This window comes from Ictidomys tridecemlineatus, chromosome 11, assembly GCF_052094955.1.
Source record: "Ictidomys tridecemlineatus isolate mIctTri1 chromosome 11, mIctTri1.hap1, whole genome shotgun sequence".
Classification (NCBI taxonomy): Eukaryota; Metazoa; Chordata; class Mammalia; order Rodentia; family Sciuridae; genus Ictidomys; species Ictidomys tridecemlineatus.
In genome coordinates, this window is record NC_135487.1 from 114851922 (window position 1) to 114875857 (window position 23936).

Below are 23936 nucleotides of genomic sequence, written 5' to 3' on the forward strand. Positions count from 1 at the left end.
TGCATATGAATTTGAAAGTCAAAAGCCATGTAAATAACCTGGTTCATTTTTAATAACCTGTTATTACCACTGTGTACCAGTGATGAGTCCTTGCTTCCCTGAATGCTGACATATAACACTGCAGAAGCACACCTAGGCAAGTATAGAGTAGAAGGTAGAAGACTTTATTAAAGGATAGAAGAAAAGACTTCCTCCTAGAGGAAGAGGGGACCTGGAATCCCTGGAAGGAGGAGGTCTTTCCTTTTTTTATAGCTAATGTATTCTTTTAGTCCTTCCACATTCCTGTCCTTTGTTTCCCTCTATCATGCAGTGATAGAATACTGGTGGGAAGGCCTAAAGGTGGGAGATAGGTGGCCTGGAGGAGTAATCTGGGCAGGAAGGGCCTGGGGTGGTTTGATTATCACCTCCTTGTTTGCTGGATCCTACTTCATTAACAATTCTTTAGGATGGGTTCCAGGCCTTGGGGACATTAACATTTCAATATCCCCAGTTGTTCTGGTTTCCTGGACTCCCTTCTCTATAATGGTCTCCATTTTCTTTATTTTACTCAATGTTAGACCCAATGTACCTAACTACACTAACTACCTATCTTTAAATCTGGCTACTCTGTTTTATATTAATATTAACCAGTAGCTTTAATACTTTTTCAATATCTGTTTGAATTGAATCAATAACCCAACCTTTTTATATTCTCTCTCTCTCTCTCTCTCTCTCTCTCTCTCTCTGTCTCTCTCTCTCTCTCTCTCTCTCTCTCTCTCATTACAGGTCTAACCCAGGAAAGCTTTTCTGCTAAGAAAAGAAAAAGGATTTTGCTATTCTTAGAGCCTCACTAAGTTGCTGAGGATGTCTGGCTTTGAACTAGTAATCTTATTCCCACAGCCTCAGAAGAATCCAGGATTACAGGCATGAACCATTGCACACAGTTTTTGATACTCTTTAAATACTCAGTCACTCGCTAATAATTGAAATTGCATTTTTACATCACTCTTTTCATATGCAGTAATATATTAACAACTAAAATATCTTTGAAACAAATTTCTTGAATGACTAACTACCATTTTATTCCCAGAGTTTATTCTGTTACCTCTTTAGGACTTAGTAAATGGTCTTCTTTCTTCTTCTTAGAATATCGGTATCTCTTTTTTATCAAATGAGTCTATGATAAGTGTGTTGAAAATTATTATTCTAAACCTATAACCTGAAAAACCAGCCTCTATCTCATAGCAAAACCTGTCCAAGGAAGTGGCATGGCCTTTGTCATTGGAAAGACCCACAGAGAACTCCTAGGCACATTCCCACCCTGCTAAGTTGTTTATCTACAAATAACAGGAGAGATCTGCTGAGCCAGGTGTCCCTGACTCGGTTAGACTAGGTGGGGATCCATAACAGTCCCCTAGCAGCCACCAATCAGCATGAGACAGGGAAATACCTGGGATGCCAGATGACCCTCCCAGTAGTTTATGGTAGTTGATAACATGTTGGGAAACCATGTAGTTCTGCACCTACACCCCCTCTTGGCTTAAACCAGTCAGTTCAAATGAATACCCCTTTTGTACTGACCAATCACACCTACCCAACTTGTTCCCGCCAGTGAATGTGCTAATCATGTTTTAGAGTTGTTATTTGATTTTCCCGTGGTGTGTGATGATTTGCTATGATGTATGTGAAGTCCCTGCCCTCTCCAAAGAATGTATAAAACTGCTGCAAACCCTGTGCTGGGGCCTCTCAGTGTCACCAGTTGCTGTGTGTGCATGTGGAGGACTGAGCTAGCTTGCAATAAACACCTCTTTGCTGCTTGCATTGATCTTGGGTCTCTGGTGGTCTTTGGGGGTCCCAAATTTGAGCATAACACACCAATCCCCACAATTCCAAGAGTATTGAGGGCAGAAAAAGAACAATACTCATAACTAATGAATCACTTTCAGTGGAAGCATAGTACCAGTGACCAAGATGGAATGCAATCAAGATGCTTCAGTGGTAATGTGGTGTCAGAACCACCACCCTAGGGATTTGGGAAACTCTAAAGCACCATGTGCATCTCAGAATCTTTTACTCACCTTTTAAATACAATTACTTCTGCTTGCATAAAAAATAAAACATTATATATAAGAAAGATGAGTGAGAATTAAATCCTCTGGAGGCACTGAGGTTGATCTTTAATTCTAGTGGATAATTAGTCAAATAAGAAAGACCTTGCAATTGCCCCATCTTTTCCAACTACATGGAATGGAACATTTAGTTGTACTGAACTGAAATGACAAAAATGCATGTCAGGGAGGTGTAGTCAAAGAAATTTTTATGGCAGAATCTTGGAAATGTGGGATAAAAATATACACATACATATACAAGAAAAAGATAAATGATAAATTCATAAATGCAGGGGTAAATTCATTGTGCTACATGAGTTGTATGTACAATATAATAATAACATCCAAAAGATGAAGAAGTAATTGAAGTGATTTATAACTCTATAATTGTGGGAAATAGTAATAAAAATTTAGTAAAAAAAAAAAAGATACTGTTATATATGTATGGATATGCTTCTGTCCTGCTGTTCATCTGAATTTGATTCTCTCAAATGAGCTTAGGTGAGTAAAGTGCTTTCTGAATTATTGTTTTCTTTTGTTTTCAGGATTTTATTAGCTGTGTCTTGTAATGTCCAGTCCTGAACTCACTTTTGTGGCTCTTTTACAACTTATTCTCATCAAAAGAGGCACAGAACCATTTCACTCATTTTGTTTAATGAACTGACTTTTCTCTATCTTTACAAACAATATTTGGAAGAACCAGTCTATTGGGGGGTCTTCTATATCATATAATATGGTTCTCAGACCCTGTGGGGTTTGAGGGTAGTTCCCTGCTGTATTACTACCATATTCCCTGTGAGAGGGCTTACCTGTTTTCTGTGTTTTTAGTGTTCGATCAACTCAGAAGAAAAGCATTTGTGGTCACAAGCTAAGGAATACTAGAAGGCATGAGATTTGAGAAAATGCAAGGAATAATTTTCTCTTAGAGCTTTTATAGGTAGAATGACTATTTCATCATTTTAAAATACTTTGTAATTAGTACATTCACAGTCACTCACACTGTGAAAGTCTTGTATTTAAATAATCCAAAATTGTAACAAATAATTTCTGATTATTTCATTCCAATAAGTGTCTAATTCTCTTTCTTCACTATATTAAAATCAGAAATTACTGCAAATTAAATCTATGTATTTAAATTTCCATCATGATAAAAACATGATTGAAACTTCCCTTCCTTTTCTGAGTGTCAGAAATAGGTTGACCAGGGAGCTTTAAATTTCAGAATAGTATGTAAGTTTATTTGTGATTCATGTCTTAGTACCAGTTTCTTGGGCTGGGAATATAGCTCAGTTGGTAGAGTGCTTGCCTTGCACTTGCCTTGGGAACCTCTAAAGCATCATGTGCATCTCGGAATCTTACTCACCTGGGTTTAATCCTCAGCACCAAAAAATAAAAAAAAATAACAGTTTCTTTGTGATGTAACCTATTGGTGTTCTTTGGTAAACTATTCTCTTTATGCTAGACACTAACATGTTTTCTTTGCTTTTAGTTACTTCTGGTAACTTCTGCCTTAACTATTATTTCCTTATGAACCTAATAGGGATACATTTTATTATTTGGAACTAAAATAAACTGATTTTCAGAGAAGGAAGTTTTTTACTGTTATGCATATCTTGATCACTCTTGTTTTATACTTTGGAGATTGGCTGATACATTTTCAGCTTTTTAAGCTACTCAATTTAAACTTGGTCAATTTGTTGGCTAGTTTTCTATCATTTGTTTCATTGAGTGAATGTTTGATCAATTTGAGTGTCCCATTCTCTACTTTTCTGCCTCATTGATATTGGTTTCTTCAAAGTTTCCCATCAAAGTCTCTGATTGGTGGTGGGTATAACTAGCAATTAAACGTAGGACTACTGGACTACTGAGCCTCATACCTAGCCCTATTTTGTATTTGATTCAGAGACAAGGTCTCACAAATTTGCTTAGTGCCTTGTTGTTGCTGAGGCTAACTTTGAACTTGAAATCCTTCATCCTCAGTCTCCAGAACTACTGGGATTACAGGCATGTGCCACCTTGCCCAGCTACATCTTGCATCTTTTAATTTGATGTTATTTTAAACTTGCAAATACAACTGTATTGCACTTAGAGAAATATATTTCCATTCAGTATATAATTATTATTGTGGTAGCAATTTTGGGAGGTAATGTTTCTCTATGATTTTTATGTATTACATATTAAATTAAATATTTGATATATCATTATGTTAGTGTAATTTCCTGGAAAGTGTTTTTACAACATTTAATATTTTTGTAGGTATGTTGTAACTAAAGATAAATAAGCTCATATTTCTTCAATCTTATGTGACCCCAATCTAGTTACTTTCACACACACTTTTTTGTGTTGGTACTCAAATTTGTCATTTTATGATGAGTAGGCCAAGGACAAAATTTTGATTCATCCAAAAAAAGAAACATTTAATTTTTTTTATTCAGTCATCATCACATCTGATAAGCCTATAAAGAACATAGTAGTGTGACTGCTTCATAGGTGATTGTAAATTGTTTTAAGAGAGACTTTTAGCATGACAGCAAGAAGATATCTATGAAAGTTTAGCCCAGCAGAACTAACAAACAGAAAACAAACAAACAAACAAACAAACAAAAAACCCATTCCAACCATTTATAAATGCTGGTCCAGAAATGGAGACCAAGAAAATAGACAAGTAAAAGTACAAACAAAAGTATAAAAGGCAATAGAAATGTACATTTTTCTACTTTCTTATTGGATATGGAAAGGAACATATAAAATTGTATATTTAGAATATGTGTCCCTAGTACCAGAAAAATTAAAAAAAAAAAAAACTCACACCATGTGGGAAGCATTCTCAGTATTCTTTCTTATATTATTTGACACATTTTGGGGTTTCTAAAGAAAAACATGTAAAAAAAATAGGGTGTTTAACATTTTTATCCATCTCTCACATACATGCATTTGGCTTGTTACAAAAATCCTGGTTTAATTTTACCAATTTGCACTTTTTTTCAGGGTGCAATCAATAGCTTCAGCATGTACATCTTGCAGTCTACCATATGCTTAGTGCCACATTAGTTATTCATCAATGGATAGTACTCATATGGGCTGAGAAAAACTATCATTCAATTTTAGTTAATCCAGCTTTTCTCACATTGAATGTGCAGAAGCAACTCTGTTTTAAATTCTATAAGTCTACAAACTTAACTAAGGCACTGATTAATTAATTAATTTAAAAAAAATTACTGTGGGGGCTGGGGCTATGGCTCAGAGGTAGAGCACTTGCCTAGCATGTGTGAGGCCCTGGGTTCAATCCTCAGCACCACATAAAAATAGATAAATAAAATAAAGGTATTGTGTTCAACTACAACTAGTAATTGAACTAAAAAATAAAATTAAAAAAAAAGTTTTTCCTGTGGAATTGATTTAAGTAAATGTGAGACTCTTTATTTTATTCTTCTTATTCTTGTTTTTCTTTATACTGGGGTCAAATCTAGCAGTGTTCTATAATTGAATAATATTATCTCTGCCTACATTGTCCAATTGGTTTTGTACTTTTATAAGTATCAGGAATTTAACCCAGAGGAACTTAACCACTGAGTCACATCAAAAACTTGTTTTGCTTAGTTTTGTTCTTTTCTCTATTTATTTTTATTCTTGGGACCATGCACTGAAATCATGGGTGCATATCAACTAAGCCACATTCCCAGGTTTTTTATGCTTTATTTTTAGGTAGGGTCTCACTAGGTTGTTCATAGCTCTTCTACACTGCTGAGGCTGGATTTGAACATGCAATCTTCTTGGCTAAATCTCCTAAACCACTGAGACTACAGTCATGCACCACCATACACAGCTTTTATTTTTTATTTATTTATTTATTTTTTTGTGACAGAAAATTACTAATTTGCTTAAGGGCTTACTAAATTTCTGAGGTTGCCTTTAAACTTGAGAATTTCCTGTTTTTGCCCTCTGAGCTGCTGATATTACAGAAATTCACCATCATAACTAGGAGTCTTGTACTTATTTGGTTGGCCTTACCATCGCAACTTACTAAAATTATAGATGTACACCATCATGACTGGTGCTTGCTGATTATATATAAAAGATCAAATATGTATCTTGATATATATCAAGATACATATTTATTTCAAATTTGTTTTTTATTTTATTACTAAATTAATAATTGTTAAAAACACTGGTTATTAAACCTATACTATTATAATTAGGCCTCATGAAACTGGATAATGAACTACAAGGAATGTATATATTCTAGTCTCAGGGGATTACAATTCTTCAGTTATTTACAATATATGTCATGTACCTCAACTGTAAGTTATCTCCTTCAAGTAGAAATTAAAAGTGAGGCTAAACAATGTGTATGCCAGATTTTTTCACTTAAGTACTAAGTACTGATTTTGTAATTTAAACAACTATAAGATAATTCATTAATTAATTTTTTATAAATTGTGGGTATTGGGTTTTTTTTTTTTTTTTTAGAGATTTTGATGATTGATCCCATTGACACTTTACCAATGAGTGACAGCCTGAGCATTTTCAATTTTAAGACAGGATCTGTCTATGTTGCATAGGACCTCACTAAGTTGCTGAAGTTGGACTCCAACTTGTAATCCTTCTGCCTCAACCTTCAACCTTCTGTGATTACAGTAGTGTGCCACTGTTCCCCCTATAATTATTAGATTTTAAGAGAGCACAATTGGAAATAGAATGACCTTGCTTAGCTGGCTTTGTATTTTTAATCCTCTGGTTTCAGCCTCCAAAATTGCCAGTTTCACAGATGTATTATAAATTGTGTAATTTGCATCTTTTTAAATCACTCATATAATTAATGTTTAAATAACATGTCAGGGAACTTTATACTCAGGATCTTATTTCTCAGGTTTCATTTTGTCTTTTAGTAAATGCCTTGTGACTCCTTATTCATAAATCTAACTGTTCCTATGCATAGTTTCTTCTGTCTGAAACATTGCCATGAGATAAAGATGATTGTTTATTTCTTTGTTTTAACACAGACCTGTGCCTTGCTATGTTAGAATAAGACCCAGGACCTATGCACTAGCAGAGGTAAGATAGATTGCCAACAGTGAACTAGAGCAAAAGCAGGAGTGAGAGGCTGAGGAGCCCAGAGAACTGAGAAGTATGTGAGACTGAGCAAACTAATGAGCAGGGAGATCAAGTTTTTATTCTATATAAAATAAATAGGCAAAACAAGAAAGCACATGTGTGAAGTAGTAAAAGATAGTGGTTAATCATGTGAAATTTTTATTCAGTCATAAAACAGCAACAACAATCAATAGAGTATTAGTAGAATGTTAATTAGAACATGATAAAAAGTTCATTTTAGCAATAAGAAACATATACAATACAAAGATAAAATTGGCATTAGATACCCTTATCAAAAGATAAATAGACTGTTATGGCAAGAGATGCCTGTAAACCCAGTACTGAGAGCTGATGCAGGAAGATTACAAATTGGAGGCCAGCTTAATACACTTAGAAAACCCCTCTGTCACTGAAAAAAAGAAAAAGAAAAAAGAAAAGAAAAGAAAAAGAAAAAGAAAAAAATCAAAAGGACTAGGGATGTAGTTCAGTAGTAAATGACTCCCTGGGTGCCATCTGTTTCCCAAAAATACAAAATAGAGAGAGTGAGAGAAAGATAGGGAGTGAGGAGCAGAGAGAGAGAGGGAGACAGACAGAGAGAGAGAGACAACCAAGATTAAAAATGCACATTTGTGCATGGGTTGTGGCAAAACAGTGAAACACCTGCCATGCTTGTGTAAGAACCTGGGTTTGATCTCAGTCAGTGCATGCACACACACACATTCACAAAAAATGCATATTTATTTACATAAGTATATTAAAAATATGACAACTTTATAATAGTGGTTGATGGATAGACATAGGTTTCTAATATACTTATCACAAATTATAAAGTACAAAGGAAAACCAAAAAAGCTACAGTATATTCACATAAATGCAAGTGGATCTCATAATGAAAACTCAGTGTTTCTTTGAACACTATCAGTTACATTTTTATTTCCCTATTTTACTGGACGGGATTTTGCCTGCTTTATACATTCTATAAATTATTTATATATTCATTCCTGCAAAGCCCACATGAACTTAAAATTAGCTTTATAAATATTTTCAGGTTGTAACTCTTTATCATTTAGTATATTCACATGTATACCATCCCCAACATTTAGTTCCACAAACTATTTTAGATGGAAAGAAATTAGTGCCCACTAGCAGTTTTTTGTTCTTGTTGTTTATTGTTTCTTTTTCACACAGCCCTTGGCATTGACTAATCTGTGTTTTGGCTTCTTGGATTTACTTGTTTAGAAAATTACATATAATATTAATTGTAAAACACATTATAGTTTTTCTGCTTACTTTCAATTAGCTTAAGGTTTCCGTGTACACATTCATCATAACATTTAGTGCTCTCATGAAACATACTTGCTCAATATAGCTGGGATAATAGCTCAGAGGTAGAGTGCTTTCCTAGCATGTGTGAGGCCCAGAGTTCAATTCCTAGTAATACAAAGATAATATTACTGAGTAATATTCTACTGTGAGGATTTACATGTTTCCATTTATCTATTTACCTTGCATTGATTTTACATTTTGGTTCTTATGAATAGTTCAGCAATAAATGTTTCTATATGAATGACAGTCTCAACACATCTCCAGTTACTTTTGGTGTATTTCAGAGGTAAATGCTTGTTCATATAGTAGTTCTTTATTTTACCAAGAAACCACCAAATTAATCTTACTTTTGTATTAAAGAGGCATGAAATTTTTAATTTTCTACAAACTGACATTTTTTTCTTTTCCATATTGACCCACTTTATGGTATTTTTTGCAAATGTTAATTATTTTTTTACATAATGTAAAACAGTTGTATTTGGATAGGCAAAAGAAACAGAAAAATACTGCCAAAAAATAGTGACTTATTCAAAGGTCTAACTAAAACAAATTAGAACTGTGGCAGCAATTTGTACATGTAAAGTTCTATAAATCATCTATATTTTAGACTTATCATTGACTTAACATCTTGAAAAATTTGGGGGTCTCTGAGATGTAAAACATTTTTCAATGGCTGAGTCTCTTATCATGGGATAATTATGAAGTGTGCATTTTGGCAGTGGAGTGTGAGAGCCTAAAAAAAAATTATCTGGGCTGTGAGCTCAATCAGCTTCTCAGTAAGGAGGATTGACTGCCCTCTAGCAGAGGTTATAAACTAGAACAAATAGTTCTTTGAAAACAAAAAGGAAAACTTTATAATTATGTCTTCACTTTCATGTTGAGGTTATTTTTTTTGTACAGAAGGTTTTTCAAGTCCAATTTATTATTTCTTATTTTTACTTTGGAAGCATAACTAAGACTTCAAGCTAAATCTGATTTGTAAATATGTAATTGCTTTCTTCTTAATTTTTATAGTTTTTGCTCTTATAGTCTAGTGTAAAATACATTTCATGTTAAATATTGTACATAATCTCATCAAAAATCCAATAACATAACTTGAAACATAAATATTCATTTATATCAACCTTGCATAAGACAGAGACTACTTATTCTCCATTTAATTTTTCTGACAAAATTGTCAAAATCAAATTGACCAGAAGTGTGGAGTTTACTTATATACTTTCAATTTTTTTTCATTTTTGAATTGTTCTGTCTTGTTCATATGTTCACTACCTGAATATTCAAATAATTATAATGCTTAAGGTGATAGGATATGTCAATGTCAATAAGATACACTATGTAACAATAGATAATTTTTACTTAATTTTAAGAGACATAAACAAGAACAACTAGTGAGAAAAATTGAAGCACAACATTTTTAAAGGAAAAAATTTTTTTTTTTTTTTTTTGTACCTGAAATCGAACCCAGGGGCAGTGCACCACTGATCCACATCCCCATACGTTTTTTATATTTATTTAGACAGAATCGCTCAAAGTTGTTTAGAGCCTCACTAAGTTGCTGATACTATCTTTGAACTTATTATTTTTCTATCTCAGCCTTTTGAGTCACTGGAATTTTAGGTCTGTGCCACCATTCTTGGTTAGCTTACATATTTCACAAAGATGAAATCGTGTTTACCTGCATTATTGAAAATTATTATCACTTACTAATAGAAGTGTTAGTAATCAGAAAACTTTAGGATAAATGTGGCTCCTTTAGTTGATAACTGGAACTGCATTTTCATCTGTATACCAGGGACCACTTTTGTGACAGGGGTGACTTTACTTACATCGGGTGTATCTTAGAATTTATTTTTATTTAAATTATTAGTTGTTTACCATTAATTTGTTTTTATTTTTTTCACTAAGACTCATTTTATTTCTCTCTATTAAATATTTAGAAAAATTCTTGCAATTAAATTTAAGATGGTGTCCTATCAATGCATATATATCATAATCATGCAATGTACTTCCCATTTATGTCTATTAAAAATCATTTTGTATGGATTCAAGTTCCATGTAGCTTCATTTTCTTATATAGAAAGACCCGATAATAATCTCATCAGAAAGTTCTAGTGTGTTCTTTGGTATCTTGTTTAAAAGTTCTGTATCCTTCTATGCTCTCTTTTATGGGTTTTCAAATTTTCATTCTTAGCACTTTTGGGACACAGATGAAGTATTCTCTTTCTAGAATGTCCAAAGAATATTTTATCACCATGTCTGTGGAATGCATTGTAGTATTCTCATTAAAAAAGTATTGTTGATTATTGATTTTCTAAATTGAGATATCAGCCATTACTCAAAATTATTCCAAGTAATTTCTAGAAGCTTCAGAAGAATACTCTTGAATATATTATTTCCACTGGTGATGTACACAATATGGACACAGATCCTGCTTTTTTTGGTATGTCTCTATCCAAAACCTCAGAGAGTAAGAAAATTTGCATGTAATATGTGGTCTAGTGGAAATCTTTGGAATTTAGAGTCATGCATAGTTGATTCTAAATTCTACCTGATCTGCTTAATAATTGTGGATATTTGAACATGTTTCTTTCCTTCAAACCATTATATAAGCATCATGTTTAAAATAGGGTAGCATGATATACAGTGCATGATATCAGCAATTTTTTCTTCTTTTCTGTATTTATAAACTAGGTATTGTGTGTGTGTGTGTGTATGTGTGTGTGTGTGTGTGTTTTATCTTCATGTGTTAAAATGCAGAACCTGTTTCCAAGTCTTTAAATCTAATATTTTTGTTTTGGGGGGTGGGGGATATTTGGAGTACAAGGGATTGAATTCAGTGGCACTTGGTGACCAAGCCACATCCCCAGCCCTATTTTGTATTTTATTATAGGCAGGGTCTTACTGAGTTTCTCAGTTCCTCAACATTGCTGAGGCTCAGTTTAAACATTTTCAACAATCCTCCTGCCTTAGTCTACTGGGCCACTTAGATTATGGTCATGCATTACTGTGCCTGGCATTTTTAAATTTATTGTGGTTCATAGGAACCTCTAAAGATAAAAGTAAATAGTATGGTACCTACACTCAAAAGATCTTGATTTCTTTTGATTTTGCTTTTCAAATCCTGTTGTGTAAAAAATAACAAGCCCACATTAGAGGAGGAATTATCCAAGCAGAGAATTAAGGTGCCCTGATGAAGATGATACGTAACCCTCTGAAGTTCAACAGTCATCAGCTAACTGTTTCTACCAGAAAAAAAAGATAAGACCAGCATGATTTAATAAACCAGTCCAATTATGATCTAATAAGCTCTAGAGTGACTCATCTATCAATTATAATTGGAAACCAGGATTCTGTCACATACTTTGAGAAAATTCTGTGGAAAACAGCAGTTGCCTTATTGGTACTGTTTTCTTTTTTCCCTAAGTCTGGACTATTATTTTGGTGCTATTAGCTATGTGGACATGTACTCATCAGATTGATGCTAAAACTCTCACAGTACCTCATACCAAGTGAGGAAACAATATCACAGCCTGGCATTAGGTCAAAGGCTAAGTTGCAAAATAAGATGTTTTTCTTTAATATATTTAAGTTTTAGAGTCAAGGCTGTGAAAAGATATACCAAAATTGAGACATCCATTCTTGGAACTTTCTCTTCTCTTTTATGCTGTCTGACATCTGAAATGTTACTAAGTCTGTGTTCAGCATCACATAGAAAAAAATCGGTATCTTTTAATCCCTGTCTTGTTTGGTCTTCCTTCTCTTTCTGAGGACAGTGCCACTCTTGCTGTTTGGTTTTGTGGAAAAGCATTGATGAAAAAGTGTATTCTCACACCTCTTGTATGGAATGAAGGAGTGCAGGCTCTTTGACTCCCCAAGGTCAGAGGAGCCATATTCTCAAAATGGAATGTCACCACTATGAATTAAGATGTGCTAGAGCCTTAAAATAGAGGGAGTTGTAAGGATATAGTTTTAAATACATATATATTATTTATTAGTAATTTTATATTTGTCACATAATAATAGTACTCTTGATATATTCAGTTTTGTGATTAAAATAAATTTCAAATATGTCTTTTTTATTGCATATACTAAATTAGTTAAAAATTACACCTGTGCCTAACATATTATTTATATTGGACATTAGAGGAATGCTTCCCAGTTGAGAGCTCTAACTGCCTTTTTAGAAAATAGATCAGAAAAAATTAAATTAAAAAAATATATTGCCCATTATATGGTTCCCAACAATTAACAATAAGTGTGCATATAATTCATACATTGATATTATCATATATAAAAGGCTTAATTTAAATATTCTACTGTAAGACTAGACTCCATCACTTTTGGAAAAACTTGCCTTTTAAAAAAGCTGCTACCTGTATTCAATTCTAATCACCTTAAAAAAAAGAGGGGGAAGTGGGGAGTAAATGCACCCAAGAATCTGCCTATCTTGGCTCATTCTGGCCTCATTCATTCCTGGAGTTTGATGCCATCTAATGTCATTTGGAAAGTAGGCTCATCAGATTCAGACTAAGAGGGCAGCAGTTTCCAATCAGCTGCTCTTGGGTGATAATTGTTTGATCATACATATGATAAGCACAAGAGGTATGGCTTACATTATCTGATCAAGTTTTAATTTCTGTAGCTTTCCATTCTTTCAGATACATTTCTAGGCTTCCTTCTTAATGCTCAGGAAACACAGGTTCTGCTTCCATGCAGATGATAAAAAGTCTATACAGAGAATGCAAGGCACACTGAAAGCCAGGCAATAATGACTGTGCAGGGTTTTGAGACAGCATCTGTACACTGGAAAGGGAGACCATTTGAAAGAAGTTTCAAAGAGCAATTGCTATGGCTGGAAGTGGTTTTGGTAGATGGGAACTTTCCAGCATAGTCTCCAGTATATGCAAAAATGAATCATCTTATAGAGAAGTTCATTCTCAGTCTCCCCTGACTAATTCAGTGGGAAATACATCAGCAGCTGAGAGTCTAGACATTCTGTACTATCCAATCACGGTATCTTCAGGCATGACCTTCAGCGTATGTGGACAGCTTTGTTCTGGAAGTGCGACATCTCCTCAGATTTTGTGGTACTGATTGGCATGATCATCAGGAGTGAATCCCAAATACAGATGTAATTTTTTTTCTCTCATAAAAATGTTGCTGGTATATACGTAACTGAGTTGCATTTTTCTCCTGAGCTTTCTGTATGTCTGGAAAGCAGGACCTCAAATTCAGAATGCTGGACTTTTTCTTTAGTTTTATTTCTCTATAGTCTCAGAATATAATTCTCTTTTTTCATTTTTCTGTTCACACTCCCAATGCCAACTTTATTACTCCACAACAAAATAAACTGTTTCTCATATTCAAATAGACACATTATTTTGTAACTATATTTTTCTAACACTAGATAGCATGATTTTCATAATATTTAGTTTATTTTTTTAGTTATAGGTGGATACAATATCTTTATTTTATTTTTATGTGGTGCAAAAGATGAAACCCAGTGCCTCACATATACTAGGCAAGTGCTCTACCTCTGAGCCACAACCCAAGTCCTAGGTGGCACTGTTTATGGGATTTGTATCCTCCTGTTTGTGAGAATTTAATATGAGAGAAAAAGAGAGAAGAATCACTCGATATTTTGTAATAAAATGCTCATTCTTGTCCTCTCTTATTCTTCCATAGACACAGATACCTTACTGAAATGTATTTAAGTGGGGATTCCCATTGTAGACTTGGCAGGATGATATTTCCTCATGTGATTCTCATACTTTCTCCTGGGTCAGTTGTTTCTGAGGTACCCACTGGTGTCATGTCTATATAGTTTTGGAGTGTCTAGCCCATTTGAATCTCTGTGTCCTCTCCTGCCAAGAGAAAGCAGTCTGAAATATAGTGTGGAGATTATCTGGGGAGGAGTTGGATCCATTGCACCTGAAATAAAACTCCTGAGACACTCTTCACTTAAGTCTTTTTTTTTTTTTCTTTGACTACTGGCAACACTGCTACATGATAATGGGCATGCAGTCATTTCGTTGATTTACTCATTTTGAATTTATACCCAGAATTAATTTAACCATGTTATATGTTACTTCTGTTTTAAGAAGTTCAAGGAGCTTACATTGTTGTCACAAGTGACTTCTAAACTTACATTTTCACCAACAGTGTGCAAGGATTGTCTTTTTCCCAGATCCATAGTTTCTTGACTCTTTTTTGGTATTAGATTACTGATAAATCTATTCCCTCTCTTTTTTGGGGTATGCACTGGGGCACTCAACCACTGAGCCACATCCCCAGCTCTATTTTGTGTTTTATTTAGAGATAGGGTGTCAGTAAATTGCTTAGTGCCTCACTTTTTCTGAGGCTGCGCATTGAACTCAAGATCCTCCTGCCTCAACTTTCCAAACTGCTGGGATTACAGGCATGTACGACTGTGCCTGGTGACAAAAGCTACTCTAACACCTGTTCTCAGTATACAGGTGTCCACTATTTGACTTGTGCATCAAATATGTCAGGGAAGATTGTGGAGTCCAGTCTGTCAAGTATCTACAGAGAGAGTGTGTAAAAACCTTTTCTGGGAATTAACAAATATATGTGCTTTTTAATCCCTTCTTTGAACTACTGCTTGGGATTTTAGCAGCCCATTGGGATGCTTGCAAATCAATGGAAAACCAATAGTTTGTGATCTAGGGGAGATTTGCAAATGATCAGTTAGCTTGAGCATTTGGAATGGCTTTCCATTTGGGGTCCTCTGCCTAAGCCTCCTACCTTTCTTTTTCAGAGTGCCTTGTTATATGTGAGGTAACTAGTTTCTTCTATTGAATGGAAGATATTAAGAAATTACATTAGTCAGTGAAGACAAATTTTCCTGCTGAGAAAAATTGGCTGTTATGGAGTTTTTAGAGGCACAAACTGGAAACTGGAGCTCTTTGTGTTCTGAACACCCATAAATGCATAAACCAAATTATTTGTGATTTTATTTTTCTGTCCTGATCCCAGGGTTTTAAGCACATGAATGCCCTTGCATGAACATAGATAAGTATCATTTTTTTCTGTGTTCTTAGTAGTATGAATGTGAAGATCCTTTTTCAGCACAAGCAAAATTAAGATCTAAAGCACAGAAAACTATTTGGAGGTAGGGTGTTATATGTATGGTCCCAATATTCCTCTTCTCAGGGTGACATTGGCTGTTGTTAATTCTATTCCAATTACATAGCACATTGCCTAAGGCTGGACTGAGGCCCAAGTCTACCCCAGCTTTTTAAAATCATCTAAGTGGCAGATATATTCCCAGTTGTACAGTTTATATAAATCTCTCAACTCATTCGTTTTACTTTGCCTAAGAGGAACTTGAAACATATTTCCATTGAATGTATTCATGGATGCAGAGAAAGTCAGGAGCTACTATTCATTTATATTTACAACATTGCCCTCACTTAAGATATGCCTTTTGTTGTTGGGGTGGAATTTTAACCCAGTACTTTGCAGATTGTATACACAAACTACACCAGTGAATTCTGCCCCCAAGTCAATCTTTCTTTAGGTTTGGCCATGTCAATCATTCACATGTGATGTTGTTCTTGAGGTGTTCAGACTTATATTGACCTTTCAATTTCTATTAAGTGTAAATAAAGTTTTACATACATATACATTCATCTATGGATTTTGTATTGTATTATGATTCCTTGGTTTTTGTTATTGTAAAATATGTTATTCTTTTAATTCAGAATTTGGGGGCTGATTTTATGTATAACATATAACCTTCCAGATAAATTTTAAAATTTTTGCTCTGGTCACTTCTCTCATTAAAAGTAAAATATGCTAACATTTTAATGAGGTGATATTGTAGATTTAGAAGAAATTTTACAACTTGGTAATGATTTTTATCATGTACACAATGGTGTATGTGGTCAAGTCTTTTATGTTCTTTTGAATATTTTTATTTTCTCAAACTCTACATATTTTTAAACATGCATGAATGCAAAATATCACATGTATGTGACATCGAGATAAAATTATGTGAAGACTCATATATTTGTCAAACTGGATATATTATGATGCAAATGGGTTCTGGAAATCATTTTCCTCACTGTATTCCCTTTGTCTTTCTAACCCTGTTCTCCTTATATCTTTCTCAATGTACATTGCATTTTCTTCCTGTCCTGGATTTCATCTTTTTGACCAATACTGCCATATCCTTCCATGTTATCATGGTTTAGATACACAGTAATTTTTATAAGCATATGCTTCTGCTGGGGAATGAACATGTATTTTCAATAGCCATTACTTGAAAGAAATAATAAATTTTACTCTCTCTTACTTCCTAAGAATTTATTTTCTTCATGTGTTTACTGATACTATTTGATTTTGTCTCACAGATATGATTTTATTTGCCATTTTCAATTTTCTAAAGCTATTGAGCTATTTTATAATTATTGAACACTTATGTTCCCAATTAAAAGGTGGCTATTGATGTCTCTTCCCTTCTTTTTATTGGTACCAGAGATTAAATCCAGAGGGACTTAACCACTGAACAACATCCAACATTTTTTTAATATTATGTTTTGATATATAGTCTCACTTAATTGCTTAGGGCCTCACTAAATTGCTAAGACTGGGTTTGAACTCAGAATTGTCATTCTTAAGAATCCTGAGCTGCTGGGAGTACAGAAATCTGCCATCATTCATAGCTCTTACCTTCTCTTTTTTGGAGTCTCTGTTTTTGACATTCTGTTTATTTTTATTTACTTTTTTTTTTTGGTACCCAGTTTTAAAATCAGGGATTCTTAACTACTGTGCGACATCCCCTGATCTTTTTATTTTTTATCATTGAGACAGAGTCTCTAATTTGCTTATGAGCCTGAATGAGTTGCTAACCTAGCTTTAAACTTGGGATTCTCTTTCCCTAGCTTCTGTTACTCCTTTATCATATGTGAGGCATATATTTTGTTATATGTGAGACAATTAGTTTTTTTCCCAATTTGTTACTTTAGTTTGTACTCTTTAAGGGTATCATATTATAAATATAAATTGAATTTAAGTATTTTTTCTGTTTTGTTATAAAGATATCATTTAACTTTGAAAACAAACAACCATATTTCTCTCTTAAATTATTATTATTTTATTATTCTGAATGATTAAGGAAATGTGTGACATACTATCAGACACATTCACAGTCATTTTTAAAGTTTATTTTGAGTAGGCATCTAACTAAGATGCTTAAGCTGATCTTAATTTTGCAATATTTCTTCCTTTTTCTTTCAAGTAGCTGGCATTACAGTTGCCAACCAGTATATACACTGAATAAATCTCTTTCTTATAAAAAATTTGGCATATCTTATGTTTTTCTTTCATATTAAAATATTTTTTACAAGTGAATGGTTTATTAAGTCATACCAGGAAATAATACAATGATGCTACAGAGAACAGCTTCGTGTCCTCTTGCTTTAACTATACCCTCCAGTCACCCTAGTGGTAACTTCAACTATTTTTCTCCAACTAGTTTTTTTAAAGTATTATTCTAAAAAGAGTGGGATAATTTATTTATTTAATTATACAAAAAATGAGTGAAGTATGTAGCTCATTGTGTAGAAAACAAAATCTTACACCAATTATGCTTGATGCTTTGTTGGTGGAGCAAATCAGAGGGTGATCCAGGAGTCAGAAAAAAGAGGGGTAGCTCAAAATTTCAGGAGTATAAGGAGTATAAGGAGTGGTGGGATGGGTTGAAGAAAAAAAAGATTAGGTGTGAGCTACTGGAGACAACCTGAGGGAGCTCAGATGGAACAGGTTTAGAAGTGGAGCAACAGCACATTTAAGTTGGATGAGCAGTGCCTGGAGAGGAAGAAATTAGAAGCCTTGAAAGAAAAAGTGTGACATCTCTGGTAGAGCTCTAAGAGCAGGAAGCCAGGTGTGTGGCATCCTTGTTTGATTATACCATTAAGTTCTGGTGTTTAGGAGATGCATAATATGAGGCCACTGGGGTAAGTGTCATGCTGCCACAATATTTCCTGTCTTCTCCTGCTTGTGATCAACATTTTTCTCATCTAATACACAGTTAGCAGTTTCTTCTTCCTCCTCAGATTTATTCTGGAGCAGGCGGGAAGGCAAGCCCCCTTCCCTGCCCCCTGGGAGGGTGGGTGGAGGAGGAGGAGGAGGAAGGGGGAAAGAGACCCAGAGGAGGCAGAGGGCAGGTGGGCTGGCAGGAGACGGCGCTCTGGCTGCTGCCTCTGCTGATCTGGGCCAATTCCAATGTTTTTAACTTCAGTTTTTGTTTTGTTTTGTTTTGTTTGTTTGTTTTTTGTTTTCCTTTCTAGCTAATGTTTTCCTTCCTGGTTGGTATGCAATAATGAATTTGCTTTTTTTGTTAACTTGCCTTAGTAGGAGTGGTTTATACTCCTTTTTGTAAATTCATGTGATTGTTGAATATTTCCTCTTTTATTAAGTGAATTTAGAAATATTTTGACTGTAACATACTCTTTTGGTATGCCTTCTATTCCTCAAAAATATAAACCACTTTCATTCTGTCATTTCAACTTTTTGCTACATATGTACTTTGCAAGTATTTTTTCCCACTTTATATTTTAGCTTTGATCACTGAGTGTTCCTCATTCTAAAATATTAAAAATTGGTCTCCAGATACATAAATCCATGGAAATATACAGGGAAGTTTCTTAAAAATTGAGTAACAGAGATCACTGATGTAGTTTTTTCTTTCGCAGTATTCAAATAAGTACCTTGCACATTTATTGTAAGAGGATGACCAAGGACAGGCAGAAAGTATGAATAGAGTATTAGTTGGAATAATCCAAAGCTCCAGGGGATTGAGAGAGGTTTCCAGGGTTCCAAGAAAAAAACAAATAAGATCTCGACTCTGGACATGGCTCTGTCCTGTGATGTGCATCCAGAGACAGTGTATGATGTCACATTTTTATCCATCATACTCACTTTTGTGCATAATTAACCTGTCTTGCTACATTCTTCTGGCTCTGTGTCCCTTCTCTTTCTTCATCACTGTGCATGAAATTTCAAATAATCTGTGCATGAATAAAAATAAGCTCAATGGAGTACCTACCTTCTATGTTGCTATAGTTCTCAGATTCTATGATACTTGAATGTTGTAGCTTGTTATGACAGCACCATTCTCTCTCTCTCTCTCTCTCTCTCTCTCTCTCTCTATATATATATATATATATATATATATATATATATATATATATAAAATGATTGTTTTTCTCTTTTGAAGGTTGTATCACTACAAGGAAAAGGGAAACATTTGTAACCACAGAAAAAATACGAATAGCCACTAGAAGCTAGAATGATTCTCTTCCAGAGATTCTGAAAAGAGTGTAGCTTTGCTAATACTTTATTAATTTTCTGTCATAATAATGAAAACATCCATAACTATAAAAGAATGAGTTTTTACTCTTTTATACTGTTATATTTGTGATTATTTCCTTTAGCAGCAATGGGAATCTAGAGATTTTTTGCAAATTTCAGTGATGATATGACCAAATTCTTCAAATTTGACAGCATTTTAATTTTTTTCTTAAATGTTGCTTACTGCAGATGTGACTTTAGGAAGTATTATTTTATATAACTTCTCATTAGTTATGTTATAAAATATTTTGTTCTAAAATACTTTTGAATGTATTTTATATTTTGCAGTGTTCAAAAGTGGAGGGCTGATTCTGACAAACTTCCTGAAAATATTGTTTTTATTTTTAAAGATTGGAGGAATTCTTTATTGCTTCTGTAATCTACTTCATTGAGAACAGAAAATTTACTGCTTCATGTTTCTTTCACTGAGTGGATGTACTTTTGTCTGTTTGGTGGTCTTGTTTGTTGTTGTTGTTTGTTTGTTTGTTTCTGAATTGTGGGTTTTTGAGATTCTTATCAATTTTTTGAACATGGTGAAAGTAAGGTATATACAAAGTAGCTTCCTTGTGTGGCTTGCTATTTTAATTTTGTTCTTTCCCCAAATTGTAATAACGGAGCTTAAAAGGTAGATACTTTCAAGGTCACCAAAAATGAAGGGCGTAAAAATTAAAAAAAAAAAAAGTAGATGAAATGGAAAAGTCAACAAAGCATATGCACTTGGACTTCTGATGAATGTGTAATGTGGTGAATTTCTGACTGAATGTTATCTAAAGTGTACTGTCATTGTGTAGATAAAAATTTGAGAGTGAAGACTTAAATTCAGAATGTTCACATAAAGCTGTTTTCTCATCTTTAATGTGTCTCAGGGATATTAAAGGTTCCTTATACTTATTATTGTGTAGTGTTTGGTGACTTTGAAACCATTATTGAATTCACTTTTCTGAAATTTTAAAAAGCTGAGAGCAAAGTATCTTGTAGAACATAAAACAATCAATATAAAGAATAATGTATCCTGTTGTTTAAATGGTATCTCAGCCTATAAGTCATGACATTGAAAATTTATACTTAGAAATATGTGGCACATAGGAAAGAAAATTTACCAAAATCTACATATCTACTAATATTGTAGCCAAAATGTGACTCATCACATTTCATAATTTCTCCATATTATCTATTAAATTCTGTATTTGTTACATTATTGTCAATGTTTTACCACACTGCCTAAGTTTTATAATATATTACAAATCTTTTTTTTTTTTTTTTTTGGTACCATTGATTGAACCTAGGTACACTTAAGCACTGAGCCACATCCTGAGCTCCCATGCTCTTTTTATATTTTTATTAGAGACAGTGTTTTGCTGAGTGACTGAGAGCCTTGCTAAGTAAAAGAGGCAATATTTGTACTTGTTATCCTGCTGCCTCATTGTCCCAAGTCACTGGAATTATTATAGGTGTGTATCATCATGGCTAGCATGTAATAGCAATCTTATGATTGATACTTGTTTCTCTTTGTTTTATAATAATCTATGATTATTTCATACAAAAAAATTATACAGTGTATTTTTGGGATGTATAAGGTGCACATAAATATTTATAGTAGTTGCACAAAGACTACAAGAAAATAAACAGACTGTGGTCAGATTTTTATTTTGTATTTAGTAAACTCATATAATATTGACTCTAATTAAATTGAAATGATCAGATGGAAATTATAATTTTCATAGCAACCAGAAAAAATAATATATATTTGTCATTGAAATACTAGGAAAGAATAAGCTGTGTTTAATAATTATTTGTTCAAAATTATTGATGGCCTCACTTGTCCTAAGTAGTCCAAAATAAGAAATAACTCAAATGTTCTTGAATGTTAAAATTAACAGTTTGTAGTGAATCCATAGAATATAAAAGCAGCCATCAATACAAACAAACACTGTTCTGTATATTGTGTTAGCACATTTTTTATTATTATCTCACATGCTTACTGACTCTCACAGATACTGTATAGTTCAGCAGCTGTATTTGAATTATATTGCATGATGTCAGGCAAAATAAAAATGTAGTTCTATAATCCATTACGCTAACATCCTTCTGGGAACAAAAAGTTGCATGTGAAAGAAAATGTTTCTTGGGGGGGTATGATGTAAATATTCTGTGCTTAAAAGCAGTGAAGGTTTTTATCATTCTATTTTTTAAAACTATATAATGTATTTCTATGACATTCAAGAGATGGACATATGACCTCAACAAGAATAAATATACAAGGAGAGGGGCTCATCACTGATTCCCAGTTGAAAATGCATTAGCTCTGTGTGGTTTCCTTGTGTGCTGTGTGGATTTATCCACTTCAGGCTTTCATGTGGGGTTTATAGAAGAAAGATTTGCCCATGTTGAAAAAATAGAAAGATTATTTTCTTATATTTTCAGGTGTTTAGTCAAACTGCTGGTGGAAAAAAAATTTCTTTTCAGTAGATCTATCTTGTTCTCTTGCTTTCATATCAAGAGACTGTTTCATGAAAAGAATGTCTAGGTTTAATGTAGGTTAAAAATCATAAGTAGACTATGAAAACCAAAGAAAAGGAACAAATTAAGTTGCCTGTATATTGTGTTAGCACATTTTTTATTATTATCTCATGATGAGAAATAAAAATGATTCATTTAGCTTTATTTTCAAAACATAGTGCAATTTGACCTACCCAAATTATTCCCTATTAAAAAAAAAAACCTTGAGTGTTCTTGAAAGTGTTCTAATAGTAAAAAGTAGTAAAGGATATGAGGCTGAAGAGAATCATGCTTCTATAGCAGAGGTGTAATTTTTCAGTTACTAAATTCCTGGAAAAGTTTTATTTTCATTTTACTTGGTGCTGGGAATTCAACCTAGGGTCTTTTGCATTCAAGGCAAGCACTCTATCAATTGTAACTATATCAAGAGCCCTAGAAAAGTTGTATGATTATTGTGACCTAGGAAAATATTTGAGTTTTTGAGGCAGCCAGTTGAAATTCTGAGTTCAAACCCTGACTAGCCTCTTAGTATCTGTGGTATGGTAAAATTTTATAAATTTAGAATAGACATACAAATATTCTCTGAAAGAAAAGGTTAAAAAGTATAAAATGCAAAAATATCTCCAGTTCCATATCCTTCCCTGTATCCCAGCAAATTGGCAATACTCTTTTCTAGCTGCTTTTTATCAAGAGATAGTGTCTCTTTGTCAATATGTGAATTAAAAAATGGCTATTTTATTACAGCCAGTAGAAGAGAGAAAATATGGAAACGTACTGATATTGTTCTTAGACATAGAGTGTCTTGATTTCTTCCCATTTTTATCTTTGTAAATCCCACCATCTTAAGAAGAAGAAGAAGCTCATATTAGGCTTATGAAGGAGAAGAGTCCATGTAGATGAGAATGAAAAGACTAGAGTGGACAGCCATCTCTCTTCCAGGAACAGGGTAACCATGTCAAATAGCAGAGCATATGCTTGTAAAAATTTCTGCTGAAATCAGAATAGCCCAGATAAACCCAGTCTAAATTTGGCTTACTCATAAACTGTTCATTTGAATCATGAATTAGTAATTTTGCTGGTAGTGTGTAATACTTGACAGCTTGGTAATACTTGATAGCTTAAATGCATTTAATAGAAACAGGAAGCCAGAATTCAAAACATGCTAATTTCAAGTTGACTGCATAGATTTAGGCATGGAAAAAACACTGAATTTAAATTTAATTTTCTTGATTTAACATTGAAAGTTCTATAAAATGATTTTGATTAATGCCAAAATGCATGTAGACATGACAATGTTATTAGTACTTTAACTCACAGCATACTCTACAAAAAAAGATAAACCAGACAACCATAGCTGGATCCCTAGGATGAAGGCCCAATGGCAAAATAAAGAAGTTTTAATCTTTTTGTCCACAACTAAAATTTAGTCTCAAGGTGAAGACTGACATGAAGACATGAGGACACTTCCCCCTGGATTTGCATCATCCTTTGTTTGCTAGACCCACACTCCTGGGTCTAAAAATACCATTTCTTTCTCATTTGGTTTAAAGA